Source organism: Aquarana catesbeiana, linkage group LG09, assembly GCF_042186555.1.
Source record: "Aquarana catesbeiana isolate 2022-GZ linkage group LG09, ASM4218655v1, whole genome shotgun sequence".
NCBI classification, from domain to species: Eukaryota; Metazoa; Chordata; class Amphibia; order Anura; family Ranidae; genus Aquarana; species Aquarana catesbeiana.
In genome coordinates this window covers 284,827,307-284,849,144 of record NC_133332.1, presented here as the reverse complement: position 1 = coordinate 284,849,144, position 21,838 = coordinate 284,827,307, and the positions used below count along the sequence as shown (strand labels likewise).

General features: G+C 41.5%; 1 protein-coding gene across 2 annotated transcripts in view; it reads left to right on the top strand.

Moving 5' to 3' along the window:
* NEK6 (NIMA related kinase 6) overlaps nt 1-21,838 on the top strand; it is a 374,972-nt gene that overhangs the window by 50,132 nt on the left and 303,002 nt on the right. The window contains exon 1 of one of the 2 annotated variants that reach the window (XM_073600368.1): nt 12,765-13,067. The exons of the other annotated variant lie outside the window; for it this stretch is intronic. The gene's annotated coding sequence lies outside the window, so the exon portion shown is untranslated. Of the gene's footprint in view, nt 1-12,764; nt 13,068-21,838 lie in introns of those variants that run through there. 2 annotated transcript variants of the gene reach the window in all.

Genomic DNA, 21,838 nt, shown 5'->3' with positions numbered 1-21,838 from the left:
AGGGGGGAGAAGCCAGGAGCGCAGGTAGGAGACCCGAGAAGAGGGGGAGTCGGGTTGCTTTGTGCAAAACCACTGCACAGAGCAGGGAGGTGTAACATGCTTGGGTTTTTCTTATTTTTTTTACTTTTAAAGAAAACAAGTCTTTAATATAACTTTAACCTCCCTGGCGGTATGATTATTTCAGATTTTAGGTGCTGAAAGCGCTACAATTATTTTGCATGGAAATTTGGCATTTTATATTGTAGGCCTGTAATTCTTAGGAATAATTCACTTAAATCTGTCCAAACCAGAGTCTAGTAGTAGACATCCCGGGTATGATAAAGTTTGAAAAACGAAATCATAAATTATAATATAATAAATAACTATAATTATACCAAATAATAATATAATAATAATTAACATTATTATGTAATAAAATCAAAAACACTGAAATTTGCTCAGTTGCAGAATTGTCGCTGTCATTAGTTTTCAGTGTTTGATGACGGATCTCCCCACAAATCGCTATCGCTCAATTCTGCGAATGATTCTAATTTATTATCGCTGTTTTCTAGCTGGTCTAAAACCGCTTTTGATGTAAAGGGACGGTTTTGGTTGCTATGGACAATCTCCAGTTTCCAGGCAGAAAGAACAGTTTTTATAATATAAAACTGCATGCAGGGCACTAGACAAACCACTAGGGACAAAGGGGATGTGTAATTATTTGATACAGTACTGTAATCTGTAATATTACAGTATACTGTATCTATACTGTGTGTTTTACTTTTTGAATTTGGCGCCGAACTCCGTCCCCATGCGTTGCAACGCTCGCAGGGAACGGAGCTCGGCACTGTGAATCGAGCGAGACACGGTGGCTCGCAGATCACAGTGGGGAGATATCGCAGGGTCCAGGGGACAAGGTAAGTAACCTCTGCAAGGATTCTGCGATGCGATCCCAAGTCTGGCTCGGGGTTACCGCTTTTGGTATTGAAAATCCACCCCGAGCCAGACTGGGGAATACCGCTAGGGGGGTTAACCACTTCCCGCCTGCCATATAGTAAAATGACAGCTGGAAAGTGGTTTGATTATCCTGACTGAGCGTCATATGATGTCCAGGAGGATAACCCACGATGGCGCGTTCGCGGTGGCACGCAGTGCAGCGATCATTAGCGTGGTGTGTCAGTCTAACACACCGCTTCCTGGATCTCGGTAAAGAACTTCTGATGTAGGCTCTTTACCATATGATCAGCTGTGTCCAATCATAGCTGATCACAGTGTAAACAGGAAGAGCTGTCTATCGGCTTTTCCTCACTCGCACTGACAAACGCGAGTAGAGGAGAGCCGATCGGCTAATCTCCTGACAGGGGGTATGCGCTGATTATCAGTGCAGCCCCCCAAGGATGCCCACCCGTACCCACCAGGGATGCCCACCCAGGACCATCAGGTATGCCCACCCAGGACCACCATGGTTGCCAATCAGTGCCCATTAGAGTTGCCAATCAGTAATGCCTGCCAGTGCTGCCTATCAAAACCATCAGTGCCTACCAGTGCCACCCATCAGTGCCTATTAATGCGGCCTTTCCGCGCCCATGAGTGCGGCCTTTCAGTGCCAATCAATGTTGCCTATCAGTGCCCATCAGTGCTGCCTATCAATGCCCATTAGTGCTGCATATCAGTGCCACCTATCAGTGCCCATCAGTGCTTCATATTAGTGCCTCATCATCAGTGCCCATCAGTGCCACCTCATTAGTGCCACCTCATCAGTGCCCATCAGTGCCAGCTCATCAGTGCCCATCAGTGCCGCCTCATCAGCCCCGATCAGTGAAGGAGAAAACGTACTTATTTACAAAATTTTATAACAGAAACTAAACTTTTTCAAAATGTAGGTCTTTTTTTTATTTGTTTAACAAAAAATAAAAACCCCAGTGGTGATCAATTATCACACCAAAAGAAAGCTCTATTTGTGGGAACAAAATGATAAAAATTGTTTGGGTACAGTGTTGCATGACTGCGAAATTGTCATTTAAAAAGTGACAGCGCTGAAAGTTAAAAATTGGCTTGGGCAGGAAGGGGGAAGTGCCCTGTATAAGTGGTTAATGAAGGTTACATACATTTGCTAGTAAAATCTACTTCTACAAATTTTTCAGTGCATATATATATATATATATATATATATATATATATATATATATATATATATATATATATATATATATTTTTTTTTTTTTTTTTTTTTTTTTTTTTTAAGTCAGTTCTGGAAACCAACTGGCCCTAAATAACCAGTTTCCTTTTGGTATGGCACATATTTCCTCTTTCTAAGTTTCTGTTCAACCCACAGACTTCCTGTTAAAATTAATTACTGTATTACTTTATAGCAGTTCTCTAGTTGCAGAAAACAATGAGTAGGAAGACAAAATATCCCTTAACCTTGGCAGTCAGGTTCATACAGGTTAGTGCTGTATCTAAATATATAGATATATATATATATAGATATATATATATATATATCTATATATATATATATAGATATATATATATTTTTTTTTTGGTAATGCAATAAGAAGCAGTAGAAGACATTTGAAAATCGAATCATATTTACTAAGCGTGTTATTAAGGACAGATCCCGGTACAAAGATCTTGATGGTTACAATGAGGTAAAGTCCTTAATGCAAGTACAATACTCAAACAACTTACTTGCCCAGTCACTCCTCTCAAACTGGCTAATCATTGAACCTAAAGTTATTGTAAATAACAAACATGTTATACTTACCTGCCCTGTACAGTGGATTTGCACAGAGCAGCCCTGATCCTCCTCTTCTCAGGTCCCTCTTCGGTGCTCCTGGCCCCTTCCTCCTGAAGAGTGCCCCCACAGCAAGCAGCTTGCTATGGGGGCACCCAAGCCGAGCCACAACTCCCTGTGTCCATTCAGATATGGAGCTACGGCATGGCCTACACCCCAATGGCGCCACGCTGCTGTCTCAGCCAATGAGGAGAGTCCCAGATGGCCTAGACACTAGTGATGGGCTCAGGTGTGTTCGGGATTGTAGTCCCAACCCACCTGAGCAATTCCACCAGGAAGCCAACACTGCACATCACCAATCATAGGCAGTGAAGTATTGCCTGGTCCGCAGCTGCACACATCGGGAAATGCCTCACTGCCTATGATTGGCTGTGTGCAATGTCGGCTTCCTGGTGGGATTGCTCAGGTGGGTTGGGACTACGAAATTAGAAGAAATTAGAAATTTGAAGAAATGGCCGCACACTACTGTAGATCAAAATCCTCTTTATTTGGACATCCCAAAAATTACAGGCATCAGAATGCTGGGTAGACGCGTTTCACACACTTCACGTGCGCTTAGTCAAACCCTTGTGCCATAGGTGTTCAATGCAAGATACTTTATTTTTTTGCAAGATAGAAACACTTGTTGGATGAGGACCACCACAAGGTGTCTAGAGGTGCCTGGTATGGCACATGATTGATCTCTGTCACTGGAGAACCATAGCATCCAGTAAGGGGCTCATTTGTGCTGGAGGGCACAAGATTGTTTGGAGAGTTTCCTACACCATCATGCACGCTGCTGTGGGTGACCCCAGGAACCTGCACATTTCATTAATATTTGGTGGATGGACTTTTATTTATTTAACTATTTTTTGAATGTTTCCACTTGTAATTTATATTGGACTTTTGATTGGTCACATAATTAGATTTTTTAGCACTTATCAAATCATTTAGTTGCCAGTGCACTTTATATGTAAACCATTTTGAACCTTTGGATTGTTCAAATTCTTTTGTTTTTTTAGCACTCATTTATCTATCTGGTAGAGCACCAGTTCTACATGTATATATTTGTTGTTCTTCTTTGTATTTGGATGTGAAATAGGTGCAGCTCTTTTTTCTGTTTATCCAATATGGAAACACTGACAGCTGGAATGGGATTGACTACTAATGTCAACTTCTCCACTTTATCATGGCACTAAGGTTACGCCACTTAATTACCCACTGAGGTTGTTGCAGGTTTTACCAAGATGAGAAGTCAGGTCAGCAACAGTAGATTACCATTTTTTTCTGTTTTATATGGGTGTTATATCTCGAACAACAAACACCAACATTTTTGTCTATATCCCTTTAATCTTGTGGTTACACCAACTTCAGCTGTTTTCAAGGTACAAGTCTTCAGCCAGTAACCACTAAACAAAAGGGAAAACTAGAAATCTATGTAGTCATGAGATTTCCAGGTAAATTTATTCTTATGTAAAATGTTGGTTCAAATATTTTACCCAGTAGATGTTAAAGATGAACTCTGTTCAAAAACTGCACTGTGGTAAGTACAATTCTGACTTTTACTCTCCCCCATACAGTGCAGTCAGCAGTGCCTGCCCAGCCCTCAGATTTACAGGCTTTTTTTTGTTGAGAACAATGCCAGACATTTACTGAATGGAGGAGCTAGCATATGAGTGACCCACTGTGATCCAAGTGCTCCAGCCAGATTCTAATGCCGCGTACACACGGTCGGAATTTCCGACAAAAAATGTTCGATGTGAGCTTGTTGTCGGAAATTCTGACCGTGTGTAGGCTCCATCGGACATTTTCTGTCGCAATTACCGACAACAAAAATTTGAGAGCTGGTTCTCAAATTTTCCGACAAAAAACTTTGTTGTCGGAAATTCCGATCGTGTGTACGCAATTCCGACACACAAAAGTTCACGCATGCTCGGAATCAAGCAGAAGAGCCGCACTGGCTATTGAACTTCATTTTTCTGGGCTCATCATACGTGTTGTACGTCACCGTGTTCTTGGCGATTGGAATTTCCGACAACATTTGTGCGACCGTGTGCATGCAGGACAAGTTTGAGACAACATCCGTCGGAAATAAATCCAGGATTTTGTTGTCGGAATATCCAATCATGTGTATACGGCATTAGAGTTGTACACAACACTGCAGCCTGGACAAATTACACACACTTCACTGATGTCAGTTTATGTATACAGCAAACATGTCAAAAAATAGATTTTGTCTGGAGTTCAGCTTTAAATCACTACAATGTATTTCTTGACATTGTAGTAGATGATTACTGACACTGTAGTATAATTTACAATGTTTAAGATCCTGCAAGCAAGGCCTAATTATATATATTTGTAGATATTTGATTGGGAGGGTAATTGAATAGCCAAACATGGCTGCCAAGAGGCCATGGATGACTCCCAGCAGAATTTTCTGTAAGAAGAAAAATAATTGGACATTTTATGGAAGTTGAAAGTGGAGCTGTGCTGGTATAAGAGCATGCTTCTTGCCAATATCAACTAAACCAGACCAATATTCTTAATATAACCTGTAGACCTCCTATGTAGAATGTTAAGGCACTATAATGTGTCAGTTGTTATGTATATGCAGTATCTAATGACAGTGCTTGCGTGACCTGATGTTATATAACTGTACCACCACAATAGGTTGCAAGCTAGTATATAGTTGATACATTGGTGCTATGACTGTATATATGTCTGCAGCTGTTGTCGCAGTCTGAAATGTAAGCAGTTATTGACAGTCTTAATTTCTCTTCTTATATTATGGAAAGATGTTTGAAAGAAAGGGAAGAGATTAATGCTTGTGCTTGTAGAATTTTGCTGATTAACTTATACTACACTTATTTCCACCATAAAATAGGCATCTTCGCCAGCAAACCTTGGTATAATGAGAATCATGTCCTTTCTTTACTCAACTAAAATTACAGGCATCACAGGCTGCTGTTTTGGGAGCTTGAAGGATCTCTTTTTGAATACAGATGTACTGAGCCTTAACAAAAGTGATCCTGGAAGGTCCCGAAAAATTGGCCTGTGATGCCTTACTTTATTTGAATAAAGGACTAGATTATCACTATACCAAAGTGTGCTGGCGAGGATCTCTATTTTTATGATGATTGTATGGTGGCGCCAACCACCATTTCACTACTGCACCCTACACAAACTATGGACGAGCCTGTGAGGAATGTGACAGATACAGTACAACGTCTATGTTTTATATTTTCACATTTTTATATTCATTTTTTTTCCCATATTTTTTAAGCAAATGTCAATTCGGAAAGATTATCATTTCTACATGCAAGCAGTATTTCTGTTTGTAAATTGAATATTGAGAAAATAGTCATAAGATTAAAATACAAAAACAAGTTCAAATAATTAATACATTTACGTTCAGTGAATGCTCTATATGACTTGCTAAGTTTGAATGTAACAAACGTACACCTGTGATGAAAAACTAACACTGATTCCCTTTAGAACCATCTAGGAATATTAAATATGGTCAGAAAAAAACAGGTGGTGCTCATGAAAAGAGTTCTCAGATTAGACTGGCATGTTGGATAACCATTATTGTAGTAATGTACAATTAAGTCAAGAGGGAAGATACACTCAACTACCTAGAAACTTGCACCTTCAAAAAGTTATTGTCAGCTCATATACCTATGTTCTAACAAGTTCCTTTTAAAGTTTAACTGCACCTTAGATCCAGTGTCAGTGGCTCTAAGCGGGTCAGTGGGCAGTGTTGATGAGCTTGCAATATAAGTATGCAATACTGATAATTCCTAGAGTTTGGCTTTAACATGTGCATTTGACATAATTCAGAGCTTTTTTGAACTAAAGCAAGCCGCAATTCCAATAGACTTGTATCAGAAGAAAAGTCAATTGACACAGGCCCTTATATTAAAGCAACTGCCTTCCCCAGCCCTCCCAGTATTATATTCACATTCCCCTGAGAGATACCTCACCTAACCACTTGTTAAATATCTTTCCAGCCTGTACATGTGCTCTGTAGTCCCATTCATTTCTATAGACTTCTGAATACAAGCTCATATTCTTTGGTGTTTTGTACATAAAAACGAATAATGAACATCATTTTTGGAGCATTTACTGAAGGAAGTGTGAACTATAATGAGGTTGGGGCAACTTTATTAAATTGTTTTTGTGTTTGTTTAATAACTGGTCTATATAATTTTTTTTTAATATTGGTTTAAAATATTTACAGATTAACATACAATGCAGGGCGCCTTTATGATATGGTCTTTTGTGGGGCCTACTAATGTACCAAAAAAGAAATCTCAACAGGTATTATACACTTTTTGGCTATTTGTGTCTAAATGAAACTTCATACAGAGCATGGTGCATGTTCTGAATAGAAGACCAACATTCCTTTTTAAAACTACTTTTATAATCTATCAAAATGTTTTTTGAGACCACATATCTATGTCAGGCTCCTTTCCGCTCAAGCATTTTTTCCCTGGTGGGGATGAGGAGGTGGGGTTTAAATGTAATTTCTATGATTAGGCCCTAGAATGGGTAATAGTTCACAGGAGAGGAGCCTGGTGGGGTTGTCTTGCCCACTTGTCAATAAAGGTTTGTTGAGTATTGTGTGGCCTGATACATTAATATGATTGGGCGTATCGGAAAAACCCAGAGGTTGAAAGTCATCATCAAAAGGTGGACTTTGAATGGATAGTGAATTAGCAGCAGTAGTAGTAACTGGCTGGACTGTTAAAGGTGATTGTAGTTGTTCAATGTAATGGAATTTCTGTGAAATTTCTGCAGTGTCCAAGTATAGTTCTCAGCAGATAAGTATGAGTCTGCGCTCTGCAAGTTTATTGACCAATATACAATATATAACATAAGAGGAGCAATGCCTGTCATTGTGCGTTTTTTAGCTAATTGAAGTGGAAATTGTGACATCATTTGCCTGCCTCTCCACCTTGGCCAATCAGAGGAAGCATTGATAAAAATACAAGGCTTCTCCTGAATGGTCGAGAAGTATTCAAACCTACTCAATTTAGTTCCGGAAACAGACAGGAAGTCGCCCATACTGCTCCTGAAACACAGCGCAGCTTATTGTATGTAACTGATGCTACTATAGTATAGCACATGAATGCAAACATTTGTATGAATCTGCGCCAGGGTGAAAATATGTATAAAAATATGCAGCCACTGTGCACCGTGTCCCCATAAAGAAACACCTCAATATATCGTAAACCAATAGATGCCTATTGTAGGGAGTGTATTTAACCTGGTGATTACTTGCATACCTTGCCTTGGTATTTTATCCATGTGCCCTGACCTGTGTTTGCTGAATCCTGTTTTCCTGTATCCTGAACCCTGAATCCTGTATTCCTGAACCCTGCATCTGTTCCAGGACCCCTGCCCTGCAGCCTGATCCCTTCCCTCCTGCTCTCTCTGTCTCCTGTTACCCTCTCCCTGTCCTGTCTTGTTCCCAGCTCTATCTGCTTTATTTCCGTGTATGACCCTGGCTTGTTACAGTTAAAATTAAGAGGTGCGTTTACTTTTGTGTACTTACATATAGTTACATAGTAGGTGAGGTTGAAAAAAGACACAAGTCCATCAAGTCCAACCCATGTGTGTGATTATATGTCAGTTTAACATTGTATATCCCTGTATGTTGCGGTCGTTCAGGTGCTTATTTAATAGTTTCTTGAAACTATCGATGCCCCCGCTGAGACCACCACCTGTGGAATGGAATTCCACATCTTTGCCTCTCTTACAGTACAGAACCCTCTACGTAGTTTAAGGTTAAACCTCTTTTCTTCTCAATTTAATGAGTGGCCACGTGTCTTGTTAAACTCCCTTCCGCGAAAAAAGTTTTATCCCTATTGTAGGGTCACCAGTACGGTATTTATAAATTGTAATCATATCCCCTCTCATCTCAAGCGTCTCTTCTCCAGAGAGAATAAGTTCAGTGCTCGCAACCTTTCCTCATAACTAATATCCTCCAGACGCTTTATTAGCTTTGTTGCCCTTCTTTGTACTCGCTCCATTTCCACCAGTACATTCTTCCTGAAGACTGGTGCCCAGGACTGGACAGCATACTCTAGGTGCGGCCGGACCAGAATCTTGTAGATCGGAAGAATTATCGTTTTATCCCAGGAGTTGATCGCTTTTTTAATGCATGCCAATATTCTGTTTGCTTTGTTATCAGCAGCTTGGCATTGCATGCCATTGCTGAGCCTATCATCTACTAGGACCCCCAGGTCCTTTTCCTGTTCCTTTACAGTGCCTCTGCCTACTTTCCAGCCTGATGTTCCGATGCCCGCTGTCCAGCCTGATGTTCTAGTGCCCGCTGTCCAGCCTGATGTTCCAGGGGCCCGCTGTCCAGCCTGATGTTCCAGCGCCCTCTAGCCAGCCCGAATTTCCAGTGACCGCTGTCCAGCCCGATTATCTGATGCCCGATGCCCCGCTTGACGATCCAGTTCCTGATGATCCGGTCCCTGATGCCCAACTTGATGTTCCAGTGCCCACTGTCCCACCTGATGTTTTTGTGCCTGCTGTCCAGCCTGTTCCAGTGCCCGCTGCCCTGCCTGCTGTTCCAGTGCCCGATGTCAAGCTTGATGATCCGATGCCCAACTTGATGATCCCGTTCCTGATACCCAACCCAATGATCCAGTTCCTGATGATCCATTTCCTGATGCCCAACCCGATGTCCCAGTGCCCGCTGTCCATCCTGTTGTTCCGGTGCCTGCTGATCAGTCTGTTCCGGTGCCCGCTACCCTGACTGCTGTTCTGGTGCTCGCTGTCTAGCTTGATGATCCGATGCCTGATGATCCAGTTCCTGATGCCCAACCTGGTGTCCCAGTGCCCGCTGTCCAGCCTGATGATCCTGTGTCCGTTGCCCAGCTTAATGTGCCTCTGCCCACTGCCCAGCTTGATGTGCCTCTGCCCGCTGCCCAGCTAGATGTGCCTCTGCCCAGCTTGGTGTGCTTCTGCCCGCTGCCCAACTTGATGTGCCCCTGCCCTTCACCCAGCCTGATGTGTCTCTGACCACTGCCCAGCCTGATAATCCAGTGCTTGTTAATCCGATGCCTGCTTTCCAGCCTGCCTCTGATGATCCTTTTGATGTTACGGACTCTATGCTTACTGCACTGCCGGATTGTCCTGTGGAGAGTAGGATTCCATCTGCCACTGGGTCTGACCCATCTGAGTCTTTGGGTACCTGGTATGGGTTACCTGTTCTGCCTATGATTCTTTGTTTAGTTGCCTCAATTAGGTCCCTCCTACAGTACGTTGCTCTGATGGCGCCGAAGCCTGGTGGTCCGGACAGACCCTTCACAATTGGTAGCCACATTTACCTTCACGACCTTGGTAGTGGTGAGCTCCAGGGGAGTGGTAGAGCACCATCTGTGCCTTGCCACAACCCAGATGCGATCGTCACAACTTCAGGTGCATTGGGGGACCCATGTCGGGCAACCAGTGCCTTGGGGAAACCTAGATGGCCGTTGAAGTATGGAACAAGTCCTGGAGACCAGGCAAGCTATATGATTGTAACCAGACATTCCGGTGTCAGAGTTGCGATATGGTCACTTGAATCCAGGGCTAAGTTTGCAAATACATAGTTACATAGTTACATAGTTACATAGTAGGTGAGGTTGAAAAAAGACACAAGTCCATCAAGTCCAACCTATGTGTGTGATTATGTGTCAGTATTACATTACATATCCCTGTATATTGCGGTCATTCAGGTGATTATCTAATAGTTTCTTGAAGCTATCAATGCTCCCCGCTGAGACCACCGCCTGTGGAAGGGAATTCCACATCCTTGCCGCTCTTACAGTAAAGAACCCTCTACGTAGTTTAAGGTTAAACCTCTTTTCTTCTAATTGTAATGAGTGGCCACGAGTCTTATTAAACTCTCTTCTGCGAAAAAGTTTTATCCCTATTGTGGGGTCACCAGTACAGTATTTGTAAATTGAAATCATATCCCCTCTCAAGCGTCTCTTCTCCAGAGAGAATAAGTTCAGTGCTCGCAACCTTTCCTCATAACTAAGATCCTCCAGACCCTTTATTAGCTTTGTTGCCCTTCTTTGTACTCGCTCCATTTCCAGTACGTCCCTCCTGAGGACTGGTGCCCAGAACTGGACAGCATACTCCAGGTGCGGCCGGACCAGAGTCTTGTAGAGCGGGAGAATTATTGTTTTATCTCTGCAGTTGATCCCCCTTTTAATGCATGCCAATATTCTGTTTGCTTTATTAGCAGCAGCTTGGCATTGCATGCCATTGCTGAGCCTATCATCCACTAGGACCCCCAAGTCCTTTTCCATCCTAGATTCTCCCAGAGGTTCTCCCCCCAGTGTATAGATTGCATTCATATTTTTGCCACCCAAATGCATTATTTTACATTTTTCTACATTGAACCTCATTTGCCATGTAGTCGCCCACCCCATTAATTTGTTCAGGTCTTTTTGCAAGATTTCCACATCCTGCGGAGAAGTTATTGCCCTGCTTAGCTTAGTATCGTCTGTAAATACAGAGATGGAACTGTTTATCCCATCCTCCAGGTCGTTTATGAACAAATGACCCATGATACCCCAGCATTAGGATGCCTAATGTTTTGAGGGTTCAAGGGTCCTATGCTTTTAAGAATCTGGCCGACAGGATACCTAGCCAGTGGCCTAGTCCCAGCGGTGGGGTACCTAGCCAGTTACCAGACCTAGGCAGTGGAACACCTAGTTCGTTTTTGGATCCCAGCAGCAATGCCTCGTATTTGGAACCCGACGCTCCTTGGACTTTTTTTCAGATAAAATTGGTTGGAGCGTCCAGATGTCGCTCTTTCGAGGGGAGTACTGTCAGGAAAGGTTTCACCTGCTGGTGGCACTGTGGATCCCAGACCTATGGGCTGCAGTTCCGGTGTCCACCAGCGGGTGGATCTTGTCAGTCAGGAGCTGACATCATCTCCTGCAATCAGGCATCACCTGATACTGATTGCAGGAAGTGTATTTAACCTGGTGATTACTTGCATACCTTGCCTTGGTATTTTATCCATGTGCCCTGACCTGTGTTTGCTGAATCCTGTGTTCCTATATCCTGAACCCTGAACTCCTGTATCCTGAACCCTGAATCCTGTGTTCCTGAACCCTGCATCCGTTTCAGGACCCCTGCCCTGCAGCCTGATCCCTTCCAACCTGCTCTCTCTGTCTCCTGTTACCCTCTCCCTGTCCTGTCTTGCTCCCAGCTCCCATCTGCTTGGTTTCCCGTGTATGACCCTGGCTTGTTACGGTTAAGATTATCTCCACACCTGTATATACATTTAGTTTAGGTAATTGTTGTGTGTTACTGTGGTTGGTTGCTGGTTTGTCTCACTGTTTGCCATATTGGAGGTGTGTTTACTTTCATGCACTCACTATCTTTTAATAAAATTATATTAATTTTTACCGAACCTGTGTTTGGCATTTTCTGTGACAGTCCACACATCTCTGGTCACACCGGTCCCTGACAGCCAGCTCAGCCTAAACAAACTAAAGTCAAAGTAGAATTCCAGGTTTACTTTAAGCATGTCCGTGTCAATATGGCCACCCAAATCCAGATTTCGGCATCCAATAGGTGATGACGGCCTCCCCAAGAATATCTCCTGTCAGCCTGAAGTAATAGAAGTGGCACAGCACCACCTTCATTTCAGAGCATAAACTGCATCCCAACACCGGCTTACATCTTTCTTTTCATTCCTTTTTTTTTTACGGTGCATATTTACATAGCAGCAGGTGGAATGTACATTATAGAATGGTTTTTGAATCTTATCTTTTTAGATTCATGCCATTTGCACAAAAAGTTAATATTTGGAAAGAGTTCAGGCAATATGTGTCATTTGGATTAGCACAGGATTTTGTTTTCTCCTCATTCTTTGGGGTAAAGTGCACAGTGCCTTATTCTGGTATTTAAACTGTTTGCCAGATTTGTCTATATCCTTTACGCTCAGGATGTCGTTTTGCAGTCCAAAGCCTTTTGGAATAGCTGAATGGAAGTGTGCTTCCTGAGTGCCTACACGGGCTCGCCAATCTGAAATGCCACACATCTTAAATTGCTAAAGAGAGGAAAGCTGGTATGCTGACTCACTGTGCAGGCATGTGCTCAGGGGCATTCATACATAACAGAAAACCAAACTTCAGCCACAGCTATTTTTTCTTCAGAGGCGCAGGAAAATACTGTCAGAGAAGCTCTTTCTGGTGCATAGAAAAAAAAACAACATTGTATTAATCTGCTGTAAGTCAGCTTTTTCTGACTAAACAAGAAAAGCAACTTCATCTAAAACAGGATTGACACTGAGGTATGGAAAAGTTGCAAGCTCAGGTGGTTTTTTTTAATGTCTATTTATGTGGGATTTCCTGTTCTTCAGATTCCATTTTTAAAGGTGAATAATACTTTGTAGATAAGAGTGGGGTTTTTTTTTGCTCTTTTTTTGTGGTTTTCTTAACATGTTCACTGAATTGTTTGTAAAAATGTCATCCTTGTCACTATACAGATAAAGTGAAATTAGATTTTAAAGTCACAGTAATGGCGATGGCCAGATGATAACGGGCGATGTGTGGGAAATGGAAAGCACAATGAGTGTCATAGCAGTCATTCCAAGGACATTTCATTACGACAGATTGAACACTGGATGTGAATGTAGCCAAAGAACATGGCATGTGTTTTGAAGGCATATGTAATATACTGCGTCTCCGTTAAACCTGTGTTTTCTCTAGTGTTATTTGGCTGGAAACTGAGTTCCTGGCAATCACCTTCTCTGGCAGGAGAGTTGCCATGGTGATGTGTGGTATAAAGAGAGCGTCAATGTGAATAGTAACTTCACAACCATGGATGTTGGCATCATCTCACAAGACCTTGTAGCCTAACAATTATTTTTTACTCCTTCAAGGGCACTGGAGGATATAAACACTGCTTAGTAGACATGTGCGATTTGTTTAGCCGCTTGCCGACCAGCCGCCGTCATTATACTGCGGCAAGGTGGCACAATCCAGCGAATCGCCATGGCTGTACATCGGCTTGGGGAACTCGCTATTGTGGGCGTGCACGCTAACATTGGCCAGCGGGGGAGCCAATCAGCGGGTCCGGCGGACTCGATGCCTGCGGGCCACCCGCGATCATTCCCGCAGTGACAGAACTTGCCTGTGTAAATAAGGCGGATCTCCGTTCTGACAGGGGAGATCACATAGATCCTGTCTTTCTGCTATGAAGGAAAATGGATCTGTGTGTCTTCACAGTCACACAGTCCCCCATGCAGTTATGGTACTTTCACACTGGGGCATTGGCGGTAAAGCACCGCTGGTTTTAGTGGCACTTTTTGCCTGCTAGTGGGGCGCTTTTAACCCCAGCTAGCGGCCGATGTTGCGGCGCTGACAAAGCACTTTGCAGGCGCTTCGGCAGCACTGCTCATTCATTTCAGTGGGCAGGGTGTTTTGGGAGCGGTGTATACACCCAAACCCAAACCACCCAAAGATGCTGCTTGCAGGACTTTTTTTCCTGTCCTGCAAGCGCACCGCCTCAGTGTGAAAGCACTCGGGCCTTCACACTGGGGAGGCATGAGAGGTGCTTTTAGGGTGCTATTTTTAGTGCCTCAGTGTGAAAAGGGTCTTAGAAAACACCTGCAGGGAACACATATAACGCCTTGATCGCCCCTGATGTTAACCCCTTCCCTGCCAGTGTCATTAGTACAATAACAGTGCATATTTTTAGCACTGATTACTGTAATAATGTCACTGGTTCCCAAAAATGTCAGTTAGGTGTCTGATCTGTCTGCCGCAATCTCGCTAAAAATCACTCATCGCCGCCATTACTAGTAAAAATAAATAAATAAATAATATCATTTATTAAATAATAAAAATGCCATAAATCTATCCCCAATTTTGTAGACGCGATAACGTTTGCACAAACCAATCAATATACGCTTATTGCAATTTTTTTTTTTACCAAAAATATGTAGCAAAATACATATCGGCCTAAACTGATGAATACATTCTTTTTTTTAATTTTTTTTTATTTTTTGGAAATGTTTTCTAGCAAAAAGTAAATCATTTTGTTTTTTTTTTCAAAATTGTTACTCTTTTTTTTGTTTATAGTGCAAAAAATAAATATCAAATACCACCAAAAGAAAGCTCTATTTGTGGGGAAAAAAGGACGTCAATTTTGTTTGGGAGTGTTGCACGACCGCGCAATTGTCAGTGATAGCGACGCAGTGCCGAATCACAAAAAATGGCCTGATCAGGAAGTGGGTAAATCCTTCCGGTGCTGAAGTGGTTAGTTACGAAACAAAATTTGGACAAAAATTTTTTGTTATTGGAATATATCCTAGCCTTCGAATCATAATATTAATGAATTTTAACGAATCCGAAATAAATTAAGATGAAACAACAAATTATTTCGTATTCATTTGGATGACATGAGATAGTTTGGGCCTTCTGTTAGGTTTGAAGCATCCATAATAACGTAACATCCAAGTTTATTTGGATCCATTTCAATTTCATGTTACATAGTTAGACCCCTTTCACACTGTGCTGCCACCGGCGCCGCATTATGGTCGTTTTAGCGGCGCTATTCGGCTTAAAACCGCCCGCTAGCGGACAAAAAGGGGTTAAATCCACCTGCAAAACGCAGCGCTGCCCCATTGATTTCAATGGGGAGCAGCGGTGGAGGAGGGGTGAGTTTACCGCTCCTTCACCGCTCCAAAGAAGCTGCTGGCAGGACTTTTTCTGACGCCCTGCCAGCGCACCCTCTGGCTTTCACACTGGAGTGAATGGAGCCGCTGTTTTAGGACATTTTTTTTTAATGCTATAGCGCCTGCAAAACGCTCCAGTGTGTCTTAGTCAGGATGAAAAAAAGACACAAGTCCATCTAGTTATCCAATAAATAAATAATAAAAAAAATCATACAATCCCATATACACAATCCTATACCCACAGTTGATCCAGAGGAAGGTGAAAAACCCCAGTAAAGCATGATACAATTTTCTACAACAGGGGAAAAAATTCCTTCCTGATCCCCCGAGAGGCAATCAGATTTTCCCGGATTAACGTTACTTATAAATATTAGTATCCAGTTACATTATGTACATTTAGAAAAGAATCCAGGCCTTTCTTAAAGCAATCTACTAAGCTGGACAGGATGTTGCATTAACATTTTTCATTACTATAAAAAATACACTACATATGAAATGAAAACATATTGCAATAAATATAGGAAGGTATAAAAGTGAAATAAAAAAGGGAATTCCAACTTGTTGTGTTTGGACTTGGGATGTCAGTGGTTCCATCCGAATCTCCGAATCATAACATAACAAACTGATCCAAAATGAATTTTGTTCAATTCGTTACTTTCAGATGCACGTGACTCCAGTCGATATCGTCCAATCAGGTCATTCAATTTCTCTTTGTGGGTTGGACTAGCAGAGAGGGCTGCCTAAGTAATCTCCCAAAATGACAAATTAACACATTAACAATTAACACATTAAAAGCCATTCTTCCAAAATAACTTCTGAAAATACAAATCGATTCAGAGCAACTAATATACAAACCAAATTCCCGAAAATGAATCACTCTAACACAACGAAACAAAATGATTTACCTGACAACTGAATCCAAAATTAAGATGAATTTTTCCGTTATTTTTTTTTCCGTTATGCTCTCTACTGCCAGTATCCCAATGTCTGAAGCTACAGCGGTCAATAAGGGCTTGTTTTAAAGCTCATTTAAGGCTTGTTAGGAAAAAGTAAATACTTGAATGTCTAAAGCCTGGTCTGTGAATAACTCCTTAATGTTTTTAGTAGATTTAATAATAGGCGCATAATATAAGAGTATGAAGTGCTCCGTGAATTTCTTCTTAAAGTGATTGTAAATGATCACCTTGTAAAACAACCCATTCTGTTTATATAGAAATTAAATGAAAAACAATTTTTGTATAGGCATAAAAAATTACATTATATATTCAGTCTTTTCCTTTTTTATTATCACATTCCCTCTGTTCTCAGCTGCATAAGAGATGAGGGTGGGGGGACAGCAGTACACTAAGCTTTTCAGTGAATGGCTTTGCATGTGCATGGGGGAGTGTCAGGACAAATCTGATCGTTGGAAGAGAGTACACTGAGTTCCCAACATAACTAGAGAATTGACTACAGTGTGCTCTCCTGCTTAGTGTGGTCAGTTTTTAATAGGAAAACAGAGGGACTGGCAGGAACACCAGTGATTTCACACAAAAGGAAACAATACAAAGAGAATGGATACTTTCTCATCCAAGTACATGGTACAGCAGGTACATATCAGGAATATGAAGTGATAACGAATGCTTTAAGCTGTGCTCCAGGCAGTTAAAAAACACAATTTATTGTAGTTATGTATTCACTAACCTCTTTCCCCTTACTTAAAGGGGTTGTAAAGGTTTGTGTTTTTTCACCTTAATGCATCCTATGCATCCTATGCATTATGGTGAAAAAACACCTGTCGGTGATCGGCCCCCAGCCACCCCCGTTTTAATTACCTGAACCCCCGAACTTGTCCCACGGGAACGCGCTGTCTCTCTGCTAGGGGATGACAAAATAAACAAAAATTGGGGTGAACTGGCGCTACCTAGTAACTTTCACCCCAATTTTTGCTTATTTTGTCATTATCTAGAGCCCCCTTTGGGGAGCCCTATTAGGGGAGGCAGCAACCCTCCTTTATTATCCTAAGCACGGTCCTTTTTTCTATCTGTCTATATAATCTCTGCTAGGGGGTTTTCGGCTGTTGATTGGATAGATTGATAGCAGCACAGCCATTGGCTCCCGCTGCTGTCAATCACATCCAATGTCTCGGCCGCTGGGGGCGGGGCCGAGTCCTGCTTTGGGCATCTATGGATGCCGAATCCTGGACTCGGGAGCGCGCCCGCAAGGTAACCCCCCGGGAGAGTGCTTCTCCCAGGGAGTTATCTGATGCGGGGAGGAGCCGAGAGAGCCCTCGAGGGACCCCAGAAGAGCAGGTTCGGGGCCACTCCATGCAAAATGAGCTGCACAGTGGAGGTAAGTATGACATGTTTGTTATTTAAAAAAAATAAAAATGAACCTTTAGTATCACTTTAAGGGACTTGGAGGCCCTTAAGTGGATCTAGATCGGTGTTTCTCAATTCCAGTCCTCAAGGCACCCCAACAGGTCATGTTTTCAGTCTCACCATTATTTTGCACAAGTGATTTGATCAGTTTCACTGCCTTAGTAATTACCACAGCTGTTTCATCTGAGGGAAACCCTGAGAACATGACCTGTTGGGGCGCCTTGAGGACTGTACTTAAGAAACAAGGCTGAAATCTGGATTATGTGGTTGTCGCAGGAGCCTGTTCCACCAGCTCTTAATCATAAATGATGACCAGAAGATATCTAAGGCCAGGTTCACATCTATGACAGGAGAGTGTGACAGGCTCTCAATGAAGCCGGTTCACACAGCTCTGGAGCAGCTGTGGTCCGCACTTTAAAAGGGTCCTGTGCATCTTTGGTTCTAATTCAGGTGTGAATTCATGCAAACATTTGGACCCGATCCGCACCTGAATCGGTGAACAGGGATTCACCGGACCTCCTGCTTTGAGCTGCAGCATATGTGAACGGAGCCTCAGACAGCTCAGCCAGTGTGTTTGGGGTCCACACAGCCAGCACACAACAGTGGAGATCCATGAGTTCAGATGCACATTACATTTATGATTATATTCCATTTTTGGGTTTAATTCCTCTTTAAGTTTCCTTTAAAAATGTACATTTGTGAGTTGAATTTTTGCAATTTAAAAAAAAAATAGTGTCAAAACTTTAGATCTACTTTATATATTACTGAAAGCCATAAATACAACATAATTTACGGAGAAAAAAATAGTCTCAAAAGAGAAAAAACTTTTAGGGACGATTTCTAAGGAGAATAGACCTTTTCTTGAATCTTCTTCCTGCAGGTGATGCTCATCTTTCATAATCTCCCTTTGTTAACAAGAGCGATACCCTTGTCTTTGCAGACTGATATCCAACCATATAAAATGCAATAGCACCCAAAAGAGAATCATTGCATTTTAATGGTCATTCTGCAATACCAGACTTCACAACCAAGTGGCGATGCATTTATTGCTTTTTGATATCTTGAAATCACAGTTCAAATTAAAACCTAAAGACGTGCGACCTAATAATTTACCATTAACCAGTTCCCGACTGGCTGCCGCAATATCGCAGTCCCAAAAAAAAATTGCAGTTCACCGCCATTACTAGTAAAAAAAAATAATAATAATAAAAATGCCATAAATCTATCCCCTTGTTTTGTAGGTGCTATAACTTTTGCTCAAACCAATCAATATATGCTTATTGTAATTTTTTTGGGGGGGGATATTTATTATAGCAAAAAGTAAAAGATAGTGTTTTTTTCAAAATTGTCGCTCTTCCTTTGTTTGTAGCGCAAAAAATAAAAACCGTAGAGGTAATCAAATACCACCAAAAGAAAGCTCTATTTGTGGGCAAAAAAGGACGTCAATTTTATTTGAGTACAGCATTGCACGACCATGCAATTGTCAGTTAAAGCGACACAGTGCTGTATCGCAAAAAATGGCCTGGTCATTGAGTCATTGAGCAGCCAAATCTTCCGGAGCTGAAGTGTTTAAAGTAACATTGGCCATACATGGTACTTTTTTTTGTTCGGTCAGCGAGCTGAATGGAAAAAAAAAAACACATAGGCCACATACTGATCAAATTTAAAAAAGTCTAAATAAAAAAAGTTTTAGTCTGGCTCAAACCTTTTAGGCTAAAATAAAAAATAATCTTGCGTAATAGTTTATATATATTTTTTTAAATGTTGCACATTATGGTCTAGTGCGTTGGTGTTTTAGTGTTGGGAATAAGATAAAGAATAAGATGAAATTCACATATCAAGCAAAAATTTTGCTATGCTGCAGCTGTGCCATTTCCTATGTAAACATAGTGCAGGTGTGAAGAGCGGTTATCGGCAGTGGGAGTGCTGGTACAATGGGTGACGTTTGCACAGCGAGTAGTGATCATTTGTATGGGCAGGAAAAAGAAAAATCGGAAATGACAGTGCAACAAGAACATTGTGTTGTATTGTATTAAGGCAGGGAAATGCCATCAGTCTGTGATTGCAACACATTGAGAACTGGATAAGAATGTGGCTAAAGAAAGGATTTCTAAAGCTCATATAATATGCTGAGAAAGCCAAGATTCCACTGAAGTATGTGCTGCCACACCAATTTGTGTGAAGGAAGGAAGGCTGCCCACGCATTAACTCCGTAAAGCAGTGGTTCTCAACTCCTGTCCTCAGGGCCCACTAACAGGCCAGATTTTAAGTATTACCTTGGGGAGATGCAGACTAGAATACTGCAATCACTGAGCAGCAAATGATATCACCTGTGATGTATTTCAGTTATCTTGCATACCTGGCCTGTTAGTGGGTCCTGAGGACAGGAGTTGAGAACCACTGCCGTAAAGACAAGCCTTGAAACCAGTCGAGCATCAAGTCAAGCTTTGCAGTGGCACAGTAAGGAGTACTTACAATCATCACACTGAGGCGCTATAACGCTATAACGCTCCTGTATACACCGCTCCTAAAGCGCCCCTGCCCATTGAAATCAATAGGCAGCAGTGCTTTGTGGGCACTTTGCAGGCAGTTTTAACCCTTTTTCGGCTGCTAGTGAGGGTTAAAAGCGCCCCGCTAGTGGTCGTAAACCTCTGCAAAAATGACAGTAAAACACTGCTAAAAATAGGGGCGATTTACTGCCAACGCCCCAGTGCGGTTAACAAGATAGGTACACTCCCCGACATCTCTCCAAGAGCACCCCAGTATAAACCTATTATTGAAAAAATACAATAAAATTTTAAAAAATTGTAAAGATGACCACCCAGGGATCAGGTTTAAATATATTTACTGTACATCAACTGTACAAAACCCTATGACAACTATATAAAGAGATATAGATCAAAATATGAATTAAGTCCCCTAAGGTGCAGTGTATCCAAACCGTGTATCCACTGAACCTCACGTTTTCTCAAAGTTAATTCAGGATTACCCCCTCTTCTATTCTAATTCACTCCATCAATAACCACAAATTTGAGTTGGGAGACCGTGTGACCTTTTAACAAAATGTTTTGCAAGGGGTAATTGGACCAATTTGTTCCTAATTTTGTGATGGGCAATACGATCTTTATATATTATATATATATATATATATATATATATATATATATATATATATATATATATATATATATATATTGTGTTGTCTCGCCCACATAGTGCCACATGTGCTTTTCATAACAGACTACATTAGAGGATTGACCAGTAAAGTAACCCTTAATACTAATATTATATCCTCTATGCAGGTGAGGCATTGATCATAGAATTACACTGAACACAAATCAAGCAGGGATATAAACCGGTGTTGTGTGGTCCTAACCAATCTAATGCAGAGCGTTCTACTTCGTCTATATAAAGGAAGAGGGGGGACATGAAATTCAGGGACAGTTGGGTTATTAGCTCTTAGGATGGACCAATGTTTTCTTTTGTTGTGTATAAAAAGAAAAAAGTGAAATTGGGAAACAAAGGGTAATCTTTTATCTCTCACAGAATTTATATTAGGATTAAATAAATTCCTTTGTTCCTTTTTTATTAATTCAGAAGGATAATCTCTCTGTGCAAGTTTTCCTATCAGCTCATTTAAACGATTTTCACAATCCAAAGGGTTACTCACTGTCCTTGCTACATGAGACAATTGGCTTTTAGGTATAGATTTAAAAACCCCAGGCACATGGAAGCTCTTAAAATGCAATAATTGCAATCTGTAGATTTTACAAAAAGCTCGCTGACAATATTACCATCCTGAATTTTCAACAGAGTGGCCAAAAATGAAATCTCTGGTTAAAAATAATATTAAGTTTAAGACTAGGTACAAGATAATTAAAATAATCATAATAACAGGGTTCCAATGTCTCCAGCTCACAAAGCAAACAAGTCATCGATAAATCGATACCAACCCTGACAGTTATCCAAAAACAAACTATTATTACAAATGCAAGAAGGCTCTATGATAATCATGAACGTGTT